This window comes from Nanorana parkeri, unplaced genomic scaffold, assembly GCF_000935625.1.
Source record: "Nanorana parkeri isolate BGI_ZX_2015 unplaced genomic scaffold, ASM93562v1 scaffold306, whole genome shotgun sequence".
Classification (NCBI taxonomy): Eukaryota; Metazoa; Chordata; class Amphibia; order Anura; family Dicroglossidae; genus Nanorana; species Nanorana parkeri.
Genome location: NW_017306574.1, coordinates 1425749 through 1437338, shown reverse-complemented (window position 1 = coordinate 1437338; position 11590 = coordinate 1425749). Strand labels below are relative to the sequence as shown.

Below are 11590 nucleotides of genomic sequence, written 5' to 3'. Positions count from 1 at the left end.
ATATTTTATTGTTTATAAACTTTTTAATTTTTTTATATTTATTTTTATTTATTAATTCATTTTTTATTAAATATTTTTATTTTTGACTTTACTTTTAGGGGCTCCTTGGAAATATCAGGGGTCCAAACAGACTCCTGATATTTCCCTTTTAAAGCAGAAAAAGAGATTGAGGACAAAGTGCTCAATCTCTTTTTCTGTGTCCCCTGTTATCAATGAACAGGAATCCTCTATACTGAGTGTTCCCGATCATTCATTACATGAGAACATTGTGTGATTAATATAACCACAATCATGAATGGACAGGAGGTGATGTAGATCACTTCCCATTCATTCATAATTGAGGATATAGCCAACATACCAGGTCCTCAATTATCTACAAACACTCAGCGATCACTGATCACTGAGTGTTTGTACCCGCTCTCCTCTCTGACACGCTGTCACAGGAGGCTGACCGAGCGGTGTAGGGTGGAGAGCTCAGCCTCCTGTGACAGCGCGGCCTGTCTCCGCCCACACACCGCTGTGATAGGAGGCTGAGCAGTGTGGGAGGAGAGACGCCGGCCGCTCACAGTGCTCTCCTCCCGCAGCGGTCGGCCGGCTATCACAGTTTCTCTCCTCCCTGCTGGGACACAGAGCAGCGCCCAGCGGGGAGGAAAGAAATCACAGATGCACCGATGTATCGGCAGGAAAATGGCACTTATCGGTGCATCCCTACATATAGCCTTACTTAATTGAACATGATATAATTCCACATAAAAAGGTAGATACTATGAATATGTAGACATTCCGTTATTCAAATCATAATATAGCTAATAATAGTCACATTACACTTGTTCTCTAATGTTGAAGACATTCAGTGCTCGTCCAAGTGGATTTCCCGGTTCAAACTCAGGAAGCCTTTTGAATGATTGGTAAAAAACCCTCATCGTTACTTCACAAGTCATGTTGAATCTAACAACAACTACTACATACAACCTATTCGGTACTTGTTCGCCTGGCGCCACGATTATTCTTCTGATTTAAATTCTTTAATTTTTCTCTTTAGTTTTTATTTCTAAGACTTAAAATCCAAATGCTCAACAATAAATGGTAAAGCAAAGAGTCTTGACTGATGGATTCGTCAATTTTCGTCCCTCTGTTGAAACCCCAATAAACACACGGACTGCGCGACATGGATTTTAACGGCCACAGCAGCCCTTTTATTAAACCAAACAACTTTAACAATAACCAAAGTAATAAACCAAATAATATACACAAATAATACTCTCAACGATTGTTGACCTGAGAAGGGGTCTTTGGGTGCCCAACAGCCCAAAAAGGCCTCTCCTAACGCTCCACCCATGTCCCCAGCCACACTACAACCAGCTCGAGGACCATTACTACTTCCAGGTTCCCAAGGAGCCAGGCCCGCCCCCTACAAATCTGGATACCAACAGGGGGAAGCACCCATACTAGCTGATGGCCCCCCATTTTTGTAATCAACTCCGATTGTGTAGACCCCCCAAAGACCCCCTAACCCACCAAGCTGATGTGACAAAAAGAACCCCGCAACCCACATAACCACAACATTCAGGGAGGGAGGGTGGGACAACCTGCTTCCTTTGTCGATTTTTCAGAAAGGACGTCCCTCAGCCCTTGCAGCTCCTTCCCGCGCGGCTCCTCCCGGACACCTGAAGCCAACGTCCAATCAGCTATCCCCATTTTATTTTAACTCCTTCTCCCGGGACTATTCCTCCCCCCAGTCATGTAGCCCCTCCGCTCAGTCTCTCCGGGTCTGTCTTTTATAAGGGGACTTTTCAAACCCAAGTCCAAAGAATAGGCCACAAGGACAGTCACAACTTTATGTGCAAGTCACACTTTGACAGATGTAAAGGGTGAATTAACTTCTTATTAAACATGCCCACCCATTACCTTCACACAAGTGACAAGGGTGGCAAGGTCATGCTGAGGCAGCTTCTCTCACACATACATGCAAAAGCCTGCACTTGCCATCATCACTACAGCTGGCTATTGTACCTGCTCTATATTTATATCTGTAAAAAAATAAGTCAAGGCAAGTGGACTTGCTGTATGTTTATTGCAGACATTTCACTGGTCATCCGACCAGCTTTCTCAATTCAGAATGACTTGTACAAAAATGATCTGGGAATAAATATGGTGAATGTCGCTCCAATCCACATAATCTGTTAATCGCAACCAAGTGTTGACTGCATTTGCCTAATTGGATCTAGGAGGTTATTAACCTGCTCAGAGAGAGGTGTTAAAACACCATTGTATGTGGCAGAGAATAGATGTCTCACCCCCCCCCCCCACTTGGTCATTACTTGCCACTCACTGCCTGCAGACCCACTCCACTATTTTGCTCACCCACCAACTCTCACTCGCTCCCAAGCCCACTGACACCCTCATTGTACAGATCCATCTTCCTGCCTGCCTGCCCACCCACCTTCAGCAAGCAGAGAGGACATTCAGTGGGCCATAGGGAAGGTGACGCATGTTTGGAATGCCTACTTTAGGGAACGTATCAGATGGTAGTTTTCAAGTTGACACTCCCATGCAAGAACCTGTGCGCCATCTGCGCCTACACCAAGTTTCACTGACTAATAAAAGTATCTGTTGCCCTAATTCACATGAATGCTCATATTTTCCATTTGTGAGCAGAGGTTGGCAAACTGAAGGCAAGAGATGAGTTCTGTAGACTGATCTACAGCTGTGTTGTCAATAGATTTAAACAGCAGGAGAGATAAGATTACATAGGCTGCTGAATGATTCAAAGGAGGGACATACCCTCTACTTTATTCCTCCAAGGAACTTCATCATAGGTTTAAACAGGGTGTCAACAAGCATGCAGGCACTTGGGCAAGTAAACTTGCAGTTAGTGTTGGGCTTTTTTGTTAGAAAGCCCAGCACGGTTTAAAGTGGAGTGTCTTGAAGCACCTTGTATTAAAATATTATAAAACAGCCATTTAATACAAATGATTGAAAAATGACAATAAATAAAAAACGTCCAAAAACCCTTTCACGGGCAGTTTTGGCCAGCACAAAAATCTAGAGACGGACAAAGCAGTGTTTATCTTAAGCCTATAAATAATTAGTAAAACTGGAATAATTTAATCTAGCAGCTCGAATGCATTGGTTCTTTTAAGAATCAGTGGGAAAATGTGATTTTCTTGCCCATTATATACATTTAATCATTTTCATAAATGTAACTTTAGCAGCAGCACAAAGATTCCATTTTTTTGTACCATATGTGTGACTTTTCCCCCTGGGCACTTTGGTCAGATTAGATTTTATATATTGTGCATTGCTGAAGATTTGTTGCATTTCCTCCACGCTTGTCTCGTGATCTCATCAGCTGATTATGATGATGCTTACCACAGATTAATCATTGTTCTCCTCTACGCTCATGTCCCCTGTGTCCCGAGCCTCTTGTGGATCTTTTTAGGGCGCAACGGACTTGCCTGATGACGAGAAAATAAAGAAAATTGGTCAGAGTTTTAAAGAACTAAAACCGACTTTCTCTTTGATATCTGAAGATTTCAGAGAAAAACTAAAATGATGTCAGCTAACCCTGTTAACTTTCTGTGAACACTTGGGGCAGGAGTGCAGGCCGGGATGGATTTCCCACAAGGCCAACCGAGGCCCTGCCTTGGGGCAGCAGGGGGCAGAGGGGTACCAGGGGTGTGGAATACCCAGGCCCGGATTCCCCACAAGGCCACAGAGGCCCGGCCTTGGGACAGCAGGGAGTAGAGGGTCAGCAGGGGTGTGGAATACCTATCTCCCGACGCCCGGGACATGCAGTTTGGGACAAGCAGGGTTAAATGTAGAGCGGGGAAGCCGGCGCTCGTTCTGTACAAGGGATAATAAAGTAAAAAAAAAAAATTTAAACCAAACCTGCCGCCCTGCCATCTGGGGGGAAATTTGGCGGGCAGGGGGGGCACATTAAGGAACCTGGCCTTGGAGCAGCAGAGAGAGTAAATCTGACCCTGAGTGCAGGTAGAGTTTGGGATAATTTTGGTGATTTTGCTAAAGCAGAAACTTTCAGTTTTGCTCACTGAGCTGCTTATGTAGGCTTACATACATTTGTCCATCTTGGCCCAATGTAACTATTTGTATCTTATAACTAGTAGCGCCACAGGGAACCTCTACAGCGATCTTCTGGGTCCTGTACTGCCGCTGTGCTGAGCGACTACCCCTCTGCATACGTCGATGGCAGCGGGCCTCTTTAAACAGACTCCCAGGCCGCTATAGCTGTCCAGTTTACATGTGTAAAGCCCACAGTCGGCTTTAAACTGGAAGCGATCCTGGCAGCTGAGCTGCCACCAGATCGCTTCAGAGGGCCGGTGCAGTGTGCACCCCCCACCCGACACCCCTGCCTTGCTTCCTGGGCTCTGCTGCTCCTCCTGCAGGCCCACCTGGGAACCTCATCTTTTATAGTTTATAAATAAATGGGTACTATATTATGTTTTTGGGCACTAAAATCAACTTAAGTGCATGTTTTACTAATTTTTTGGGGTTTGATAAAGAGTTGCACTAAGTAAAAATTTGCAACTGCTACCATTTTATTCTACAGGGTCTTTGCATCCTTAAAATATATCAAGTTTGGGATTTTATGTAATTTGCAGGTCTAAAATGTGGATTAAAATGTGTGCAAAAAAAGCCTTGGCAGCAAAAGGGTTAAAAGAGTTTCCAAAACCATTTAAAGATCATTCCAACATTAAAAGAACCTCATTCTGCCTACCCAGCTGACTCTGCTGCATTTTGGCAAAATGCTGAGATTTTGCAATAATAGCTAGTCCAAATTTCTTGTATATAAACAAAAACAAACAAACAAATGTTACAAGGTTAAGCCTTTTTTAGTGCCCCCTCTGACTATATTATTAAATAAATGAATAGCCTTGCAAAGTAAAAAAGAGCAGCTGCAATACTTAGCTTCAATCAAGAGCTGCCCCCCGCAGTACTTCCTTTCTGCCACTAGATGTCCCCAGTCTTCATCTTCATTTAACCTTTGAGTCTAGGTTGTCATTGAGCTGCCCCCTGGTGGTGCGTCATCAACAGTGGCCAGGGGTCAGAAAACGTTTGCACTCATTGGGAGATCACTGTTCTGTGCACTGAGTACTGAACAGGGCCGTCCACTGTCACTGCCGGGGAGAAGAGGAAGGACTTGTGATGTCATCGGACTGGCCCTTATATCACTTTTTGTAAGCAGTCACATGGCCCCCTGCTGTGACTGTTCTCAGTTTTTGTGCTGGCGGCACAACATGTACCACTTTACAATGCAGTTTGGGATCCCCTTTTTTCCTGCATTTGCCCCCACCTGGGCAGTCGTAGAAAAGGAATCCAGCAGGGGAGGTTGCCCACCCCCACTGGATTCCTTTCCTGCTGGATTTGGTAGTACAAGAGCAGTCAATACTCAAACAAATAAACCAGTTTTGACTTCTGGAATGCCCGCTAGTGGAATTCAATACATTGGCCATCAATATAAAAAGAAAAGAAAAGGAGCCAATATAATACAAGCAACAAATATATCTCACCCCTTATAATGTAATCTCATCGTATATGAACTTCCATCCAGAGAATTCTTCCCTGCTGTGTGACTGCGTTCATAAACACTGCGGACAGTTATAGCTCACATACCGTAAATGAGATCACCCGGGGTTTATTATACATTAATATACACTCTGTGAAAGGGAACACGCCTTACACGAGCTATATGACAACTTCATATCTCTATCTATCTATCTATCTATCTATCTATCTATCTATCTATCTATCTATCTATCTATCTATCTCTCATTGCATGTCCTGTAACAGAGCTTAATTTTTGGTCAGCAACTTTTTCAAGACAGCGCTTTAGCAACCAATTACTCATCCCTGGTCCCATTTAGCTGCTAAATGGGCTGGATTGCCACTGCAGACAACGGAATGTAAACAAAGGGGCAAGGATGTTGGCTGACATAATTGAACAAATATGCCATATTTGGGCAATTACATCATCCAGAATCCCTGGTCCCTTTGTTTACATTCCGTTGCCGGATGGGGAATCTCCTGGCTGGCAGCTGAATGGAGTGGGGCTACATAATTGGGTGACAGGTTCTAGCAATCAACCAGCCCTGAGTGGGAACCTGTCATATTCATGACAGCTTCCTAGATGACATCATTAACCAAATATGGTGATTGCTATATTTGGGCAATGACATCATCCAGAATCCCCGGCCCCTTTGTTCACATTCAGCTGCCGGCCAGGAAATCTCTTGGCCGGCATCTGAATGGAGTCGGGATACATCATTGGGTGACAGATGTAACACCTGGTGTGAGGTTGGGGTTTTGTGGATCACAACTGCGGAGGCCAATCAGACGGAACCCTGGTTTCACTCCCAATCTTAACGGGGAGTTAGGGTTCAAGCATCACAGCCAAAATAAACAGAAGTAAAAGGATGGATGGGATTATTACTGCATAACCCCCATCAAATGTAACAATAATAGAAGATGTAAGGTTCAGGTTGTCAATTAGGTTAGTATCGATAACAGCTATGGTTTAGAGGTAAAGTTGTATTCTCCAAAAGGACCACTAGATGGAGCATGCAAGTTAATCCAGCTTCTCTGTACACACAGTTAGTTTAACTCAATGGAGAGCAATATGCCAGGGTACTTGCGGTTAAATGGAGTAGCAGAAGGAGCTGGGGGTCCAAGTGGAGTTCGTTGAAGGTCCTCTGTAGAAGGTAGCAGTGTTGGATGGTATGGGGGGTCCCAGGAGACAGCAGGCGTTCAGTCTTCAATATTGGAACGCCATACTGTCTCACTGGGGCGTTTATATAGGGCTAAGAGGCGGGGGGAGGAGCCGCCGAACGAGACGAAGCACTTCCGCGTGCCAAGGTGGAACGCACCCGCCGTCCGAACCCGGAAGCAGATGTGCGCGCACCCTGCCGGAACGCAGGCGGCCCGTCCCGTGAGGCAGAACCCTGTACCCCCCGATTCCCAGGTGAGCGGTGACGGCGGTTGCCGTTACAACAGGTTCTAGCAATCAACCAACCCTGAGTGAGAACCTGTCACATTCATGACAGCTTCCTGCCTGACACCACTGACCAAATATGGTCATTACCATATGTGGGCAATGACATCATCCAGAATCCCTGGCCCCTTTGTTTACATTCAGCTGCCGGCCGGGGAATCTCCCAGCTGGCAGCTTAATGGGGTTGGTCATTGGTTGTCAGGTTCTAGCATCGGAGCAGCCCAGAGCGGGACCTGTCACATCCATGACAGCTTCCCAGGACAACCATGTCCTACACAGCTGCCCCATTTTGACTAGTGGCTTGTCTCTGTACGGCAACTTAGCATAGCCAATATTTACCTCCAGTTTGGTTATGGTGGTAATTATTTTTGAAATTGTAGCAGCCATAGCGACACATTATGGAAGTGTCGGCACAAAAAGGAACTACCTGAATCTGTCATATGTGTCGGAACTCCTAACAAAACTATTGAAAGGCTTCATGAGCTAAGCTCAGGACCATTCAAAGGGAGCATACCGCCAGAAAAGCGTCAACAAAGTCTTATTGAATCCCCCCCCTTGTGTTATGTCATCCAGTTAGGGTTTACATCTACTATAAGTCATACACTGTTATAACGGGGGTTATAACAGTGTATCTCTACAATCTCTTCATCTGCTCTGCCTATGCTCGCTGAAAATACACTATCGTCTCCCTTTAAAGGGATGGGTTGGCATTCTCGATCTTGTATCTCACCATGGCTCTTTGGGGTTGCCTCATTAAATAAGCTTTCTTGTATATTCAGGTGCCTCGTGATGTTTTCTCTACATAGAGAGCCCGTTCCCTGCTCCGAATAATCAACATCCTTGGCCGGCGGGAGATTATTGTGACAAATAAGTGCTCGGCCCGGCCTCTGACAGTAGAAGTATCATGAGTACACAAAGCTTGGAACTGTGACCAAGCTTCAAGGAGTGAGGAGTTCTTGGCAATGAGTCACAGAGCCACTTCGTTTAACAGGCCAAGCTGTTGAGCAAAAGTGGCAGTAACAGTTGGGTCAAACCATATTACACTGACCGGGGTGGGGGGAGTGTTTCAATGGTCAGCTTTTATTCATATGATTTAAGAATTTAATGATTTAAAGAAAAAGCTATTGCTGTAACTATTTCAAAGTGTTAGTTGGGGTCTGGCTTTGATGGCATTGAGCCATCACAAGTTTCACCATATGCTTCAAGATGATGTTTCACACACGTTCATACATTTTACAATAAAACCTTTTTTAAACTCATCAAAGGTTATATATTGTAGCCAACAAATACTTTGATGTGGTGGCTGCATTAGTTTTCTCTTTTCAGGCTTTTTTCCCCTTTATTGTCACCTGGTGATCCTGCTAGTAACACACTTCCCGCCCTGGGGTGACTGCAGACTAGTGTTGCCACCCTAGGATAGGAATACAGAATATTCCTAATGGCTACTGGAGTGCCAGCTCCAGGCCCACTACTAAAAATAGTAGGCCCGGCCAGGGCCGGATTTACTCTCTCTGCTGCCCCGAGGCCAGGTTCCACAATGCGCCCCCCTACCCGCCAACCGCCAACCCCCCCCCCATGGAGAATGGCAGACCTGCAGGCTGCATACAATTGATCTCGGCAATATCACCGGGATCACTTGTACAAAACAAGAGGTGGCTTCCCCTCTGTACATTTAGCCCTGCTTGCCCAAAGCGGGGCTAAAGGTATAAAACAACTACCCGCCTGGCGCCCAGAACTGCATGCACATTGGGAGATAGGAATTTCATACCCCTGCTGCCCCTCTACACCCTGCTGACTTGTGGGAAATCCTGCCCTGGGCCCGGCCGCCTCGGTATGCCCGATGGGAATCTGGGCCGGCTGGGCTGAACACAATCAGTCAGAGGCGCCATCGGCTCTCTAATCAGGCATATTAGGTGGCCACTCGCTGAGGAGTTGTAGGGCCCCAGCAAGGAGCAAGCAGCCACCTAATTTGAGAGCCAGCTCTGCTGCTTCCTGTCCATCTGACCGACAGCACCGGGCCCATGATGCTCTTAATCCGGCCCCGACAATGACCATATGGCACAGGCAGAAAGCACAGGAAGTTATCAGTTCATAAGATTTCAACAGGTATTTCCAAACAAAATGCTTTCGATGGTATAAAAAGGAGCACATAAAAGAAAATCAATATGAGGGTTTGCATGCACTTAGGTCTCCCATTGTAAAAAAGGTAAAAAAACAAAAACAAATAAAACACAAATAGAGAGGACGATACCTTACACCTCGCTCTCGCAGCCCGCTTGCCTAGGCACGGGTGACGCCACTCTCTCGATCACATGCTATGTTATGCTCTCCCTTTGAATATGATCATCCTTGGTCTGGTGAGTGAATCTGGGGACAGAGATGTGTATCTGCGAGCGTCTCTAGAGATCTGACGTCAGATCGATGACTTCGGGGAAACTTTACACGACCGTGCTGAGTAAGAGGTGCCAGTCTTGGAATGCGCCGCCACCACTGTCACTGGCCACAACTATGCCAAACACAGCTGCGGCACATCACTTCTCATACCACTTACTCACTGGCAGAGCTGTCTGAGCCACTGTACGGCCCGAGAAGGAAACCAAATATAAACAGCACTTACGTTTTTATGATGATGAAGTCTAAAAACATGAAAGCCGTGCACACTTTATTAGGATTCAGCCGTATACTGTGCATCATGCTACCACACGTCAGCCTACCCAGCACCATATGTGGGAAAGCACATGAGCTCTAACCTATACTTGGCATGACGGAGTTGCTAAGATTAATTTCTCTGATGGGACGCGAACGAGCTGTGATTGGCTCATTAAAGGCACAATTCTGTTCCGAGGAACTTTACTCAGGAAACACTTGGCCGGTATTTTTACTAGCTCAGATTTAGGATTAATAGAGATGAGGATTTCCAGTAACACACTTTCTGTCCTGGGCTGATAACATTCACTCACTGTACTGTATCGACGCAGGGCCAGATTAAAAGCATCATGGGTCGGGTGCTTTTGGTTGGTCAGACGAGAAGCAGCTAGGGTTGCCACCTTTTCTTCAAGTGAAATCTGAATACTCTAAGGCCATGCGGCAGCCAGGACAGAGAGAGCGAGGAGAGGCAGCTAGGAGAGAGAGAGAGAGACAGCGAGGAGAGATAGCTAGAAGAGAGAGCATGGAGAGACATCCAGGAGAAAGAGCGAGGAAAGACAGCCAGGAGAGTGAGGAGAGATAGCCAGGAAAGAGAGAGCTAGAAGAGGCAGCCAGGAGAGAGAGAGAGGAGAGACAGCCAGGAGAGAGAGAGCGAGGAGAGACAGCCAGGAGAAGGAGTGAGGAAAGACAGACAGGAGAGAGAGCAGGGAGAGACAGCCAGGAGAGAGCGGGGAGAGACAGCCAAGGAAGAGAGTAAGGAGAGACAGCCAGGAGAGAGCAGGGAGAGACAGCCAAGGAAGAGAGTGAGGAGAGACAGCCAGGAGAGAGAGAGCGAGGAGAGATAGCTAGAAGAGAGAGCATGGAGAGACATCCAGGAGAAAGAGCGAGGAAAGACAGCCAGGAGAGTGAGGAGAGACAGCCAGGAAAGAGAGAGCTAGAAGAGGCAGCCAGGAGAGAGAGCAGGGAGAGACAGCCAGGAGAGAGCGGGGAGAGACAGCAAGGAGAAGGAGTGAGGAAAGACAGACAGGAGAGAGAGCAGGGAGAGACAGCCAGGAGAGAGCGGGGAGAGACAGCCAAGGAAGAGAGTGAGGAGAGACAGCCAGGAGAGAGCGGGTAGAGACAGCCAAGGAAGAGAGTGAGGAGAGACAGCCAGGAGAGAGTGGGGAGAGACAGCCAAGGAAGAGAGTGAGGAGAGACAGCCAGGAGAGAGTGGGGAGAGACAGCCAAGGAAGAGAGTGAGGAGAGACAGCCAGGAGAGCAAAGAGGGACAGCTAGGAGAGATGAGAGACAGCCAGAGGAGACAGTGATGAGACACAGCCAGAGAGTGTGCCCTTCAACACTTATCTGCACCCTGTGCTTCAGACACCACCTTGCTCCCCAAGTTCCAGTGCCCCTCCGTGTCCAGTGTCTCCTCCATGCACTCAAGTTGGAACACCAGGACCCCGTGACCCCGCAGACAATGAGACTGTCACAGGTCGGCTCAGTAGATCGGGAGGTGAGCGAACACATACCGACGTTTGCTCACCTCTCTGCCGGGTCGACTGGCGGAACGGACGGGGACGGGGCGGGTACAGCTGGCTCTGCCTCTAGATAGGCAGAGCCAGCTGTCAGTCACGCAGCTGGGCGGATCCCGGCATAATTGTCGGGATCCGCTTCAGCTGTGGCGTCTCAGTATACCGCGCAGAGCTGTAGCTGGCGCCTTTTGCGCCCGAGGCAAGAACAGAAAATTGTGCCCCCCAACAGACATGTGCGGTAAGTGATGTCATGCACCCTGCCTCCAGCATGGCAGCATGCGCTGGTGGCCAAATCCAAAATAGCATAAACATTTGTTTCGTTTGACAAAACTAATGAAAACATTTTTAGTTTCCGTTCATTTCATCCAAAACAAATTTTTAGTCATTGCACATGTCTAGTAATGTGTGTGTGTGTGTGTGT

General features: G+C 47.0%; 1 protein-coding gene across 1 annotated transcript in view; it reads right to left on the bottom strand.

The window, feature by feature from the left end:
* The window catches only part of GJA5 (gap junction protein alpha 5), a 5189-nt gene extending 1766 nt beyond the window's left edge, over nucleotides 1-3423 (bottom strand). Inside the window, exon 1 of the mRNA XM_018557860.1 lies at nucleotides 3373-3423. The gene's annotated coding sequence lies outside the window, so the exon portion shown is untranslated. The remainder of the gene's footprint in view (nucleotides 1-3372) is intronic.
* Between the last annotated feature and the right edge of the window lie 8167 nt (nucleotides 3424-11590).